Source organism: Microtus pennsylvanicus, chromosome 6, assembly GCF_037038515.1.
Source record: "Microtus pennsylvanicus isolate mMicPen1 chromosome 6, mMicPen1.hap1, whole genome shotgun sequence".
Lineage (NCBI taxonomy): Eukaryota > Metazoa > Chordata > Mammalia > Rodentia > Cricetidae > Microtus > Microtus pennsylvanicus.
The window spans coordinates 20,445,995-20,461,964 of NC_134584.1; positions in this window are offsets into that span (position 1 = coordinate 20,445,995).

A 15,970-nucleotide genomic window follows, 5' to 3' on the forward strand; every position below is an offset into this window, starting at 1 on the left:
TTTTGTTCAGATGGAGGTATTTTACTATTTTTTAAATCCCCTTCTCTACTCCGGTGGGAATCATATCAAGACCAATCCTCTGTAAATATCTTTTAAGCGGTGGTCAAAAGGAAAATGAGGACTATAGGATAGAATTGTGAGATGTATCCAGAATGTTATTTTTCAAGATTGTTATTGACAGATTCAATGGCTGGTAAGTTAAATAAATTTCAAATGTAACAGTGTTTACTTATTTGATGATTTGTTTCATCTTCCTTAGTCTTATACAAGTGAAGATGATCTTTTAAAAAAAATAAACTGTGAAATTTGTTATTCAGAGGAAACTGCCCCCAGTCCAAAGTCCCTTATTTTAGAAAACGCTTCATCCTCACTATCAAGTATACTTTCTCTTGATGACTATACCTTGTAACTAGTTTACTTAAGATCATAGACATTGTTAATGTGCCTTTTTTCACCTACCAGATGTTGGGTATCATACTGGCTAAACATAACAAAAGACATCACTCTCTGTAACTAATTCCTGTTACCATAAGAATTTCTGCCATCCTTTTGCTCCTGCTGATACACAGTTTTCTTGATTTAAAAGGCAGACTACTACTCTTTTGCTCATTTTATTTAGCTTTTCATCTGTTGATGAAAACATGAATTGTTATCAAATCTTGGCTACCTTAAACAATGCTGAAGGAACTGTGGGAGTCCACATCTCTCCCCATCACATTGATTTCAACCCTTTAGTGTGCATACCCAGTAATAGGACTGATTGATTATATAATTATAGTTTGGGTTTTGAATAATGTCTTTAGTATTTTCTGAAATGACTACACATGCCATATATCATTTCATTTGTCAGTGGAATTGCAAACAGTCAACTTAGAGCAGACAAAGAGTGTAACAATGTCAGAGCTTAGACAAGCATGGGTGACAGGGACACTTAATGGACAGGAAAATGGATATTGACCAAAGCTACAAGTGTCAGAGAGGAGAAATCAGTTTTAAGTGTGTGCAGTACAAAACAGACCACAGCTCATTGTGATATGTCTTATCGTTTATAGTTTCATAACAAAAAGTAAATGATAAGTGGATGATGTTGTTGATCTGCTGATTAATATGCATGAACTTTCCAACAATTGTACACCTAGACCAAAGTATATAATATACTCTATAAATGTTAACAGAACAGATTATGTGTCAATTGGATGAAATCCGTTGTTTTTGATTGGCACTGGTGTGATATACTTTTCCTGTGGAGTCATGAACAAAAGCTACCACTCCTATTAGGGAAGAATGAGAGGTCAAAGTGCACATACAGCTAAAGTTTAACTTGATGAACCAATGAGTTTTATTGGAGTTGCTTCCTGGAATAGGGATGAGGGGTTAATGTCAGGAGTAGAAATGACTCAAAGATAGAAGCATCACCAATGCCCACCCCAACATGCATGACATATCAACATAGCTGAAAACCTGAATCACACTGCAGCAGCCTGCAGGTAGTTCAACAGATCAAAGTGTTTCCCTTCTAGGTAGCTTAGTTGGTTTCATTCTCTTTTATGCACAACAGCTGGTCTATTTCTTCTATATACTTCAGCTGGTCTCTGCTCATTCTTGGTGCCTGAATTTGTCTGAGTCTTTTATGCAACTTTGCTGTCTGAGAATGATTCTCAGCAGTTTTGACATTAATAGATTGTTGGGGAGGGAGGAGCCTATTGAATCTGTTCATTTTCAGGGACTTCCTAGAATTCGTTTGAGTGGTTTACTTCCTGATTTTATTTGCTTCTGGGCAATATGTCACATCTCCTTAGAATAGACTCTCGTTTCACCACCCCCACGTATATATCTAGTCTCAAAGAGTTTCCCTCCAATAGCAGAGGTTTTCATCTTGGATGAAACTGCTATGCAACAGTATTTACATGTAGTAGTAAGTAATTTATGTGTAGTAAGGCACGCCTACAGAAATTGCAGGTGTCTTAGGGCAATAGGAGGCCAACAGTGAAAATCTTTGACAAGGGCAGGATGGGCTCACAGCCCATCATCACAAATGGTTTATGCAACAAAATTACTGGAACATAAACGTGACTTTATTTCCTTAATTTGTTTTAATTTCTCAGAAAGTACAACTCTTTCCATCATTTTAAGTCAGTAAAAGTACATTCAGCATCCTAACGTATTATTTCCCAGATAATGAATGTTCTTTGCTTCCTACAATTGAGGTAATGAGAATGAGAACGAGGTAGATCATTTTCCTAGAAGCTTGTTCTCTAATTTCTTGATTGCCATCTCAGACATGGACATTACCATACTGTAGCAATAAATAGCCACACCCACTCTCTGCAGCATCTTTAACTTCAGGCAGGGTTCGTAGAAGTCACAGTTCTCTAGAGGAATAGAAACTAATTGTGTGCATGTGCACGTGTGTGTGTGTGTGTGTGTGTGTGTGTGTGAGTGAGTGTGTGTGTTTATGTGGGGTCAATCTATTAGACTGTTTAAATGTCATTGACTGGATAGCCCAACCATGGCTATCTACATAGTTGAGAGAGTGAGAAGCCAATAGTTACTCAGTTCTTGAAACCGTATGCTTTAGTAATGCCAATCTAAGGCTGAAGGCTTGGAGGATACCAGGAGAATCACTCGTTTTCTGTCTACATTGGTAGGCCAAAGAAATTAGTCTGCAGTTTCATTGAAAGATGGCAACCATAACACCAAGTATTAGCTTTGGTACATTCACCAGGAAAGAATGAAAGTAGACAAAAATCACAACGCTTTTCCCTCAAATTCTTTGTATAAGGGTTACTGACAGAAGTTTCTGAACTTGAGAAGGAATATTTTCCATTTGTTTGAACCAGGAACACATGTCTTCACTGGTTCCAGAGGCAATTAAATTAACAACCAAGATTAGGCATTGTGACCATCAATTCTCTCTAGCCTCAGTTTGTGAATATACAATGTTCTTAATGTGTACATTGAGAACTCTGCTATACCAAACAATGGTCACTCCATTGCCAAAAATATTGAAGAGGGAAGGACATAGTAATTAAATTTTAAATCCCCTCACCTCTTTTTTGAGACAGGGTTACTCTGTATATCTCTGGCTGTTCTGGAACTAGCTCTGTAGATCAGACTGTCCTTGAACTCATGGCAACCCACCTGCCTCTGCCTCTTAAGTGCTGGGAATAAAGGCATGTGCCACCACCACCAATTTTAAAATATTGACAATAGCTCGAAAACGTATTTCAGGGGATGATAACATTAGCTCTATCTGACAAATTGAAAATGATCAGTATTTCTCTCAAGCCTACTGATTCAGAAACTGTGGGAGGGTCACTGTTCTGTTTTTTAAACACATTAACGTGATTATGAGATCTTACATTTAAAAGCCATACCTCTCATCCCTACACACACACAAAAAAATCCTTTAATGCAACCTAGAAAAGAAAAACTGAATTAAAGTTCAGAATTTATAAACAAGAGATGTGTTTATGCATCACTTATTATTTTCACACCTATGCACAATATTCAGTATTATTTCAAAACACCATGCTATTTATAAGATTGTGGGGGAGAGCTGTAATCACAGCGCTGGCTAAATAAGGGTTTAACCATCTAATGAGAGAGACAGAAATTAAGACAAATGAGACCCAAAAGTAAATGAAGGGGAAGAGAAGAAGGAATTTTGCCAAGTGTGTGATGAATGTAGGAGTTACTCTTGAGGTTTCAAACTACAGTATTACAACTGTTATGCATGTCAGCTTTGGTTTGCACTGCAGCATCTTGGAGCAAAAGGAGCAACGGCAGTGAAAACACCGTTGCTGGAATGTTCCATCCTAAAAGAAAGTTGGTATTGCAGTGTCCTTCCAGAGCTGCCAAGAGAACTGACCTGGGGGCGGGACTCTTAACCCTTTGCCCATAGACTGCATTTACTAGGGAAGCCTGCAATGCATACAAATGTCCCTCATCTGGTTCCTCTCGTGATAATACTTTCCTTGTCTCAATGCTGCTGTGTGACCCAATGGAGGAGAACGGGAAGGACTGAAACCCATGAGAGTGGAAAGACTTTTATAAAAATCGGATCCTGAGACAAACAAACAACAATAGGAAAATAAAACAAAACAAATGTCAGCCTTTCTGTTGCTCGAAAGAGCTAGCTATATCTGAGTGCATCTCACGCAAATCCACAGGACAGACTCTTGGTTTAATGGACGGTTGTCATATTTGAAATTTCTTAATGCATTTGAACCAGGAGCCTCACATTTTCTTTCTGTTTTGCAACCCAAGGTTCTGTAGCCCATCGCTTTATTGACTGCTTGACAGTGCAGCTGCTGTACAAAGGTACCAATGGATTGAAACGGTCCTTTCACAGGTGAATGTTTGAACAGTAATCAATGGTGACATTTAACAGACAAACACATTGATAAACCTGTTAGTCATCCGTAAACAAGGACAATAAAGTGTCGTTGACTCTTATTATGTGCGACCTAGCCCATAGCAACTTTTAGAGCCACGAGGCTGCATAAGGCCTATGTGAAATTTTAGGTAAAATTTCATTTTTCAGTACATTGTTTTTCATTCTCTAACTATACATTGAACAGTTACAATGCGACAAAGAAATTGCTTGGCATTGGGTAAAGTCATGATATTCGATAGATCACACAATTCCAAGTTTCATTTAACTCAGGCTCTAGTTGGGTAAACCATATTCGGTTCTGTAAATTATTATATTATAACCCACGGAGAGAAGTGCTGTGAAAGCTGGAACATGGATCTACTGCAAATTATAAAGAAGGATGGAGTTCTAATGCAAACAGAGATGGAAGGAAAAGGTGTGAAGAGGAAGGAAGAGTTTCCTTGATGAAGTGGACCTCGGGGAGAAATCAGAACCCAATTAGAGTGACATTTGCTCTGGAAATTTACTTTAGAAAGTTGTTTTTGCCTGGCAACACTCAACCCTAACACCAAGTTGGTTAAGTCTGTACTTCACAGAAGTCATCCTTAGCACTGCAAAGCCGAAAACTAGCTGATCAGACATTTTTTGACCTTTACATACTCTCTTTATTGCCCTAAGAATACCTGATGCATACTGTATGTCACTGGAATAGTGACAAGCAAAACAGACCCCACGATTACAATGAGCCAAATGTTCCTTCCTTGCTCTCCTTACAAAAATGTGTCATAGATGCTAATTTCTCATTTACTATTCAGCACAAGCAAAAGGAATATTAAAAAAAAAGCTAAACAACCATTTAACCATTCATTACTTCTTTGATATCAGCTCATATTTTTGGCTAACCATAGGGAAAAGTGCATTCAATAAAATTCACTTGTACAGTGAACCATGCCAATGTCTATTTAATATTGACATAGAGATTTATTTTTTAATTGTTATACTAAAAATTGACAAAAATCCAACAAGTCCTTTAATGGAAAAAATAACATAATCTGAATGAACTTACTATGAACACCACAAAGAATTGCTTTCCAATTTAGAAAAGCCCTATTTTTAGACACCAATTTGTATTTTATAAATTTCCTCATTGAACTGGTATAAGACCTATTTGCTATATTCAATATCTCAAGCTAAATATAGATGTTTAATATTCAACATTTCTCATCCTGACTTGATTAAAGCAAATGGATTACAAGACTTTGAAAAAAGGAAGAGAAAAGAAACACATAATCAAAGGAAAAATGCAGGTGACTTGTGTAAATCCTTATCAGTTTAATTACTGCCTGGTTAAAAATAATAAATTAAAATTGAAAACAAAACCTATCAAACCAAACAGAGTGACTCTTGCTGAAAACACTACTGTTTTATAGATGCTCCTTTCATTGTGTGACTGTTTCAGTCTGCTTACTCATCACCGTCAGTTTTGTAATTTGTCATTATGTCCAGAAAGGAATTTTTTCATTCTCCAGAGCAAGAAGAACATGACCAGGCTGGAGAGACTTGTCAGCAGTAAGAGCTCTTGCTGCTGTCACAGAGGACTCAGTTTGATATCCCAGTATCTCTTAACCACTTGTAATCCAAGCTCCAGAGGATTCAGTACTCTCTTCTGGCATCTCTATGCACCTGACTCTTTTCCTGTGTGTGTACCTATTCACAGATGCACAGGCACACACACGACTAATATACTATATCTCAAATAAATATACTGTCGCCAGTGGTTAAGAAAAATAAGAGTATATCTTTTAACACAATGAACAGGGGCAAACAGAATTCCAGGCAGACAGAATAAGTTAAGATCTCACATGGTCATTTCACCTCAGATGATACACTATTAGCTTTAATGTTACTTGTATAGATGTGATATTCAGGTAACTTGATACACTAAAGTCTATACAGACAGTTCTATGCTGACTTCACATCTAAGTCTTTATTCTGAGATTTGTTCTCTTTCCTATTCTACTCCCTCCCTCAGCACCTAATATCTACTAACCGTTTCTTAAGAGTTCGTGAACACTTTTATTAGTTTATTAAATTATTTATTATTATTATTATTAGTTCTTTATATCTTTCTATAGGGTTTGGAGGAGAGGCTGAAGGAAGAAATAATTCTAATTTTGGAGGAGAAACAGGGAGTCTTGAAAACAGTAGGAAAGACTTCAACTTGAATGGAGATCCCAGACCGTGAGCCTTTAAATTTCTTCCAATTAGTAGAAGCTTCTGGTGCTGGTTTGGTACAGCCTTGAAGATGAACGCTACAAAAGAATCCCAAACTAGCTCAGAATTGAGTATAATAAAGGGTTATTTATTTAGGGATAGACCCACAGATCACAGTCTTCTGCTCGAGTGGGGAACAGCAGCGGAACCCAGCAGCCAGAAAAGAGAGAGGGAACACACACTTTACATAGGCATTTATAGTATAAAAGGCCATGCCCAAGTGGGCAGAGCACAGCCTAACATAATTACAATGATGGCTGCCTCCTTTCAGAAGACATTGTGAAAATAGGATTACCAAAATAGGGTTTATGATTCACATTCACAGCATTTGATCATAAATCTGATGTACGCTATTAAGAGCCATCTTCCCATCTACCACCACTTTAGTCTATCATTTAATTTTTTTCATATTTTTTATTTTGCTAAAAATAAAAATACTAATAAACAGAAATCATTCTCTGCAGAATTCAGTATGTAATTACATATGTATTAGACAATTTCAATTTTTAGAAGTAACAATTCAATTATTGGAATTGTGAATAATAGGTAGATTTATTAAACTGAGCACAATAAGTAGTCATAGATAAAACTTTCACGTCATAAAGGAATACTCATCATAGATGACATATAATAAAACAACTGAAAATATTTCTTTTTGCATGGTTGACATTCTTTCCCCTTTACCTTCCCCTTGATGCTTCACATCTGTGATGCAGACAAGACAGCAGGACCCATTTGTTAGCACATTAGAAAGAGTAAAATGTTCTTTATAAAAGACTTCTAAAATACAATCATGTTGAAACAAAAGCCAAATTATAACAAATACGATAGATTTAGGGTCTACAAGGGTAGAAATCTACAAGCGTTTAAATAATGATGCTTTTGTGAAAATGTGCAATAGAGCTACTTGACAGGAATTTGGGATGTTAGTAGTATCATCCCTTTTCTGCAGTCTCTCATATCAGATATTGGGGCTAATAAATCAGTTTAATCGTCACATGATATTGTGATAGTATTGCCTCTTTGAAAAGAAATACCTGGCTACAAACATCCATTCAAGTATTGTACTTTTTCTCTATGATTTCTGAGGTAAATGGAAAACTTGGAAGTTTCCACACAAACTTCTTTGAGGATAATCATAAGGTATGATGATCAGACCAGTGTGTACATACTTCCATTATATGTTCAAGTGAACCAAAAAAAATATTTACTGCAAACTATGTAAGCGTTCTTCAGATCTTAACTTCTCCCCACCCGCCTCCAAATCCAAACCCCCAGTCTCATCCACACAGCTCCGACTTTGTGGCAGACCACCTGCTTCAGTCTTCCTTGCAGCCCTGACATCCCTACCCCTATTTCTAGTGGATCAACCAGATCTTCCCCTCCAACTTTTCTTCCCACAAGGCTTGCTTGACCCAGCCCAGGTGGCACTGACTCCAGCGGGCATTCCCTGGAAATCTGAAGGCCACTCCTAGTGAAGCAGGTAGGCTAATTTCAAATCCTCACTGTAGACGGAGTCTACAAATGACATCCAAGAAACTCCCTCAACACCTCACCCCTCCATTATTTCCTACAAGTTCAATGCCCTAAACTCCTCCCCGGCTTTATAGTAGATTCCCTGCTTCGACCTCTTCTTTCTCTGGACTCCCACCACGCTGATCTCCTTCAAGGGTCCTACCAAATAATTCAATAACAATATGGGGTAGAGAGATAAATAGAGAAATATCAAATGACTGAATAACGTTTAAGGAAATGCTCAACATCCTTTTCATCAAATAAATGGAAATCAAAATTACTCTGAGATACTATCTTATACCTGTAAGAGTTGCCAAGAACAAAATCTCTGATGACAGCCAAGGCTGGAGAAGAGGCAGAGTAAGGGAACTCCTGCATTGATGGTGACCGTGCAAACTTTTATAGTCACTTTGGAATCAATCAACTTCAGGACCTAGCAATACCACTCTTGGGCATATACCCAAAGGACACTCAACCATACCACAAGGACTTTTGCTCAACTATGTTCATATCAGCATTATTCATAATAGCTAGAACGTAGAAATATCCTAGACGTCCCTTGTTTTAAGAATGGATGAGGAAAACGTACATTTACAAATTGGAATACTACTCAGTGATAAAACACGATGACATCTTATTTGCAGGTAAAAGGATGGGAATATAAAAAGGCATTTAGTGAGATAACCTAGACTCTACAAAACAAATATAATATGTACTCACTCAAAAGTAAACAACAGTTTTAAAGCAAAGGTCACAACCCAAGAGAACAATAGGTAAGAAAGAGAACCTTAGGAGAGACATATGAATCCACCTAGGAAGAGGAAAAGAAAAGAACTCCTGAGTTAATTGGGAGCTTAGAGGAAAAGGGGAAGGGTGGGTGGTAGTAGGGGAGTATGGAATAATGTATAGCACATTCCTATCCAAACAATTAAAATGAGAAGGATTTAATAAAAATTAAATTAAATAAATACATAGGTAAATACATAAGTAAAGTCCATCTGTAACAATCAAGTATATGTGTTTGTTTCAGTAATTCCTATATGTGTGCTATGCAGAATATTGAATTATTTATTTTCAAAGTTCACTTTTAAAAATGAGGACAAAAATTCTAATAGGTGTCATTGATTATGCTACCTAAATACTAGTTAGTATGTTCAGTAAATGTTAACAGGCCATTTTGGTTTAATGATAGCAACACAATTCAATATTAGAAAATATCAAGAGAAAATCTTTTAAAGAGAAATTGTGACCTCTGTTTAAAATAAGATCTCAAAGACACGAAAAATCAATTAAATATACATATTTGAAGCAAGACATTAAAAACCATTGTAAGGACAGCAGTTGAAGCAAAAGAACATTAACTATAAATTTGAATGAATATAACCTTAGGGGAGGGATGGAAGCACTTTAGGTGAAATTCATTCATGTAATGTTTTAATCTGATTGAAATCTCTAGCAGATGAGCCAGAAGTTGGCCAGAAACCAAGGAGAAAGACACTGTTTTTAAAATTTAGCATTAAATAAAATAGAGTCCTACACTATCAGAGGGACTGGTAATTGAAGATGTAAGTCCTAAAAGAAAGAAGTCATCCATAGAGGACAACTCTATAACCTGCATTAAAATCATTTTAATATTTTTTATTCACACTGAGATGCAGTAGTTTAAAGGGGACTTAAAGGATCTTACAAGAAATAAGCACTGGCAGAAAAAAATAGGTGCTGGATTGTAGAAAAAACAACAGAACATGGAGCCTCATACTCTGGATATTAGAAGGTCTTCATAAATATGTCAAATCATCATTAAGAACCTGAATAGTTAAGCACCAAAACCATGGTTACATTGACAAAAGTAGCTATCCAAGATAAGAAGATAATTTCAATTTCTTTAAAATAGCATCCAGCAATTTAATTTTATACGAGAACTAAAGTAAATATGTTTTTGTTTGAAGCAAGAGTTTAGACTTTCTGCAACACATTATGTATACTATCCAATTCACTGTGGAAAGCAATTATATTAAAGTAGCAGAACTAAGGCAAGTCAAGAATAAAGATGGTTATTATAAATGGAAGAATAGATGTCATTTGTTTTAGAATAAGCTCAGAACAACTCCAAAATGTGAGGTAGGTTGAAATATAAATTGGTTGATTAAGTTTACCTCTTTTGTTTACCAGGTTTGTGGTGCGGGACAATTCTATATTATGTCAATTATGTTTTAAATAAATGCTGATTGGCCAGTAACCAGGCAGGAAGTATAGGAGAGACAACAAGACAGGAAGTAGAGGTGGGACAATGAAAACAGAAGAATTCTGGGAAAGAGGAAGCCTATTCCCCGCAGTCCTGTCCAGATCATGGAAGATGCAAGATAGGACCTACCCCACCGAAAAAGGTACTGAGCCATGTGGCTAACATAGATAAGAATAATGGGTTAATATAAGTTAAAAGAGCTAATACGAAGCCTGAGATAATGGGCCAATCAGTTTATAACTTATCGAGACCTCTGTGTGATTTTCTCTGGAACTCAATGGCTGTGGAACCAGGCAGGACAGAAACCCCAATAGGCAGCCCTCATGTTACATGATGTTTCTCTGATTTCTTTGTCAACCCACTTATCATCTTACTATTATATAGGAAGGCTACTCATTTTTTTTGAGTTAATATTGCATCCTACTACATTACTGGAGGTGTTCATCAACTGTAATAGCTCCCTGGCAGAATTTTTGGCGTAATATAAGTATACTATTATACCAACTGCAAATAGAAAAAATTTGACTTCTTCTTTTCCAATTTGGATCCTTTTGATCTCCTTTTGTTATCTTATTGCTCTAGCTAGAACTTCAAGTAATATATTGAATAGATATGAATAGAGTGGACAGCCTTGTCTTGTTCTTGATTTCAGTGGAATTGCTTTGAGTTTCTCTCCATTTAGTTTGACATTAGCTGTTAGCTTGCTGTACAATGCCTTCACTATGTTTAGCTATGTTCCTTGTATTTCTGTTCTCCCCAAGATCTTGATCATGAAGGGATGTTGAATTTTGTCAAAGTTTTTTTCAACATCTAATTAGATTCATGTGTTTTTTTCTCTCTCAGTTTGTTTATATGGTGGATTATATCGACAGATTTTCATATGTTGATGCAAATCTGCATCTGGCATGAAGCCTGCTTGGTCTAGGTGAATGATTTTTATGATATATTCTTAGATTTGGTTTGCCAGTATTTTATTGAGTATTTTTGCATTGATGTTCATGAGGGTGATTGGTCTGTAATTCTCTATTTTAGTTGTGTCTTTGTGTGGTTTGGGTATCGGGGTAACTGTAGCCTTGTAAAAAGAGTTTGGCAATTTTTCTTTTGTTTATATTGTGCAGAACAATCTGAGGAATATTGGTATTAGCTCTTCTTTTAAGTTTTGTTAGAATTCTGTGCTGAAACGATCTAGCCTTGAACATTTTTGGTTGGAAAATTTTGTTGACTGTTTTTATTTTTGTAGGGGTTATATGTCTATTTAATTTGTTTATCTGGTCTTAATTTTTTTTTTTTGGTGTGTGGTTCTTATCCAGAAAATTGTTGATTTCCTTTATATTTTCCAATTTGTGAAGTATAGGATTTTAAAGTATGAGCTAATAATTCTCTGTATTTCCTCAGTATCTGTTATTATTAATGTTGTTATTATTTTTTATTCATTTTACATACCAACCACAATGCCTCATCCTACCCCTCCTCCTGCTACCAACCCCCCAACATACTCCCCATCTACTCTTCCAAAAAGTAAGACCTTCCCATAAGGAGTCAACAAAGCCTGGCTAATTAAGTTGAGGCAGGATCAAGGCCCTTCTCCCTGCATCAGGTTTGAGCAAGGCATCCCACCATAGGGAAATGACCCCACAAGTAAACTCAACACCAGAGATAATACCTGGTCCCACTTCCAGGGATTCCTCAAACAGGCCAAGATACATAACTGTTGACTAGATGTAGAAGGCCTAGTTCAGTCCTATGGAAGCTTCTCAGCTTTCTAGAATTTGTGAGTTCCCAGAAGCTTGGTTCACCTCTCTCTGTAGATGTCCCTGTCACGATCTTGACTCCTCTTGCTCATATAACCCCTCCTCTCTTTCTTCAGCTAGACACCTGGAATTCTGCCTCGTACTTGGCTATAAATCTCTGCATACAGATGAAAATTTTAATATCTGAATATTAACCAACTAAGATTTGAATCTTAAATGTCCTCCATTTTTTTTTGATGCTTGGTCTCTAATTCAAATATTTTTTGAAGAATAAAAGTGAATTACTAATGCAGGGGTTTTGAAGTTAATAACCATTCATGATTCTGGCCAAATCTTCTGTTTCCTAAAGGAATTTTTATCATGTGGTTCCTCTATCATGAACCTAGCCTCTCTGTTTTGTTTTCTTTCTCATGAACTCCAAGTCCAAATAAATCCATTCTTCCTTTATATTCAACACACAGTCCTAGAAACAAAAACGAATAGAGAAAATTGCCACTGTTGAAGTGGTGATTTTGCAGTGGATAAATATCATTGTGTGGTTCTTTAGAACCTTGGAAATTATTTGTGTTCATATTTTGGAAGTTTGGGCCGACAGGATTGAGAAACTCTAAAATGCCAGAAGTTTCTATGGTAATTGTGGTGGGAACATTGAAGACATGAAAGTTAACAGAAATGGAAATTAAAAAGACTCTTTGTAAGATTTCAGGCATGAACAGTGACTCACTGGAAACTGAATAAGAGGTCATTTATGTTAAATTCTTGTGAAGAATGCATGAATTCCAGAAATACAGAGTAGTTCATTAGTAGAGGAAACATCAAATTTAATGGATAAAGGAAACCTCAAAACAGCATAGCAATCAGACTATACCGTGGACATTATTGACCATTTTTATTTAGGTTTAGAGACTTTAGCTTTTCAAAGTATGTTATATCCTGAGACTGTTGAGGTAGGAATAAATAAATTACAATGTGTGATGGATGCAAGCCTGTGAACACATAAGGCGGGATATCCTGCTTTTAGAGCGTGTCCTTGGCAAATGCTTTGAGTCTTCATTCAGTAACCGATGACTCCATGTTGATGGCTATATATACTTCCCACTGTGGGATCTGATTGACAGAAATAGGTTACTGCAATCAAGGGGACCTTTGAAAGTTGTGCTTGGCCCTGATTTCTGTTACACACATGATTCCCAGGCTGCACAGTAAGAGGAGTCTGCCATATACTCTGATTTCAGTGGACAGAGATGTGCAAATTTGCCTTTCAGTTCATGATAGACTGTGTCCCATGGAAACCATCAGCCAAAGTAAATCTTTTGAATTGGTTCTGCCAAGTATTTTGTCCCAGCAACAAGAAAGGTAATTATAGCAATACTTCACTTGTATTTTAGTAAATAAAGCTTAGTTGAAGATCAGAAAAGCAACTAGCCACTGGCTCTTACCTCTACCTTTGTCCAAAATGGTGATTCTGCCTCCAGGAATCTCAGAATGAGACTGTGTGTGAGAGCTATCTCCTCCCGTTTTTTGTTTCTCTCTAGTGTTTGGATTAAAGGTGTGCACCACTGCCACCTTGGTTTCTTAGGCAAACTAGTGTGGCAATTAGAATTAAAGATGTGTGTCACTACTGCCTGATCTATAAAGCTGACCAGTGGGACTGTTTTCCTGTCTGATCTTCCAGCAAGCTTTATCTATTAAAATACACATGAGATATCACTACATTTGGTATCTAATTCAGAAGGCATTATATACCTCAATTCAATTTCCATGTTCAAAATCAGTGTAAATGCTATTTGCCAAATAATGTATTTTAATTATCTAAATAATACATTTAAGATTTAATTTAATTTACAGCTTCAAACTAACATGTTCTCCAATGACTATTAACACTCACTGATGTTTGAAACATGATTTAACACTAATTTTATTTGGGAATATGTTTCTTCACTCTTTTGAGTCATGTACATTGGTCATGCCACCTCATCATGAACACAAAATTGTGAAGGAACTACATTTTTTTTCGAATCACAGGAGAATTTTAAAAGCTTAAGTTTACATGCAAATAAATGAAGTTCAGGCCTGATGTTTATCCCTTTGGTATTGATGCTTCCCTCTATTTTTTCTCTTCAATTTATCCTTTATAAGCATGCACTTGAAAAGGCTCTGAGGATTGTACTTTGGTCTATTAATGTTGTATTTTGTCTAGGATCATATCATGACATTGGAAATGAACTAGATTTTCAACAGCCATTAGTAATGGAAGCGTAAGCTTGTTGTCCCATGTGCTTTGAGTATGAGCATTGGATTTAGTCTGAGTGCTTCTATATCTTGCAATGTTTTTAGAAACCAAATGTTAACACTTTTGAATATTAATTCTAGCTTATATATTTTGATATAAATAATGATAGATGCACTAAATATTTTAGTAGAAACTATCTATAATCTCAGATTGCTTTTGTGGCTGAAAAAAAATCATTTTGGAGGAAATAAGTCTGTGAGAAACAAATTCTAAAGCTTTTAATTTGATAAGAAAGCATGCCAGGCTCTATAAGTTTGTACACTGTCTCAACAATCTGGATATTAAAAATGTATTTCTTAATAATCTGAAAAGTTAGTTAAACTGGGAAATTTGTTGCTGTAGGTAGAAAATGAGTCCAGGATACCCTCCTCTCCCCCAAGTTATTATACAACCTTCCAACTGTGAAATTTTGTTCTGCAATCATTAGATTGTGATTGTAAAGAACCAGGACTGCACTTTATTTAGCCCTGCATATGAAATAAGCCAATATCCCATAAATATTTTCCCTAGACACTGAATTTTCAGCATCTGTAAATGTGTGAAATTCTTTTAAAGCAACATATTATATTCAGCCTGTGATATAGATGACTTACCTTTATGATAATGAAAAGAACATAAAGTACTTTTCATGGCATGTTTGTGATTATTATGATGGGATAATGAAATTACATTTCTTTTATACTTATGCAACCCTAACTGTAAGGAATTTTAATCACACATGAAAGTTTTCAAGGATTCTGAATATAATGAAATGAACATTTCAGAGAGATATATCAGGTTTTGATCAGTTCATTTTTAACTGCTTAAAAGTATATAGTAGCCAGCTAATAGAGCTAAGGTAAATTTTGATTTAAACATGTTAAATATAGAAACTTTACTTTTTTGTTTTTAGTTACAAGGATTACAAAGTACACTTTGTTAATGATTATACAGAATAACTTTTTGTTTTGTTTTAATTTGTGTCTTTGTTTTTCGATACAGGGTTTCTCTTTGTAGCTCTGCTTTCCTGGAACTTACTCTTTAAGCCAATCTGGCCTCAAACACAGAGATTCACTTCCCTCTGCCTCTCCTGAGTGCTGGTGTCAAAGGCATGCTTCTCCATGCCCAGCTGTCTATTTTTCTTATCTATTTACAGCTTGTTCTTCTAAACTCACATCTTATTGTAAGGATGATGATGTGGAAAAGGACATGGTAGTTGATGACTGTAATGGGTGATCTTTGTTGTCAAATTGACTGGATCTGTAATCAACCAAGAGATAAGCTGTGGGAGACATCTGTGAGATTTCCTTGATCAGGTTATTTGAAGTAGGAAGCACTCTAGTTATGGCTGGTACCTTTCAGTGACATCCCATATAAATTGAATTTCTAAGGAAAATATTTACTCCTCCTTCTTCACCTTACCTTATTGTCTTGAGGTCTTGCTGTCAAGTTTGTCTTTTCCCTGTTTGCCCAAACTAATGCTTTTCTTCTGCTGCATCTACTGCCTTTTACTGATACCAGAATCTAATTTCTTC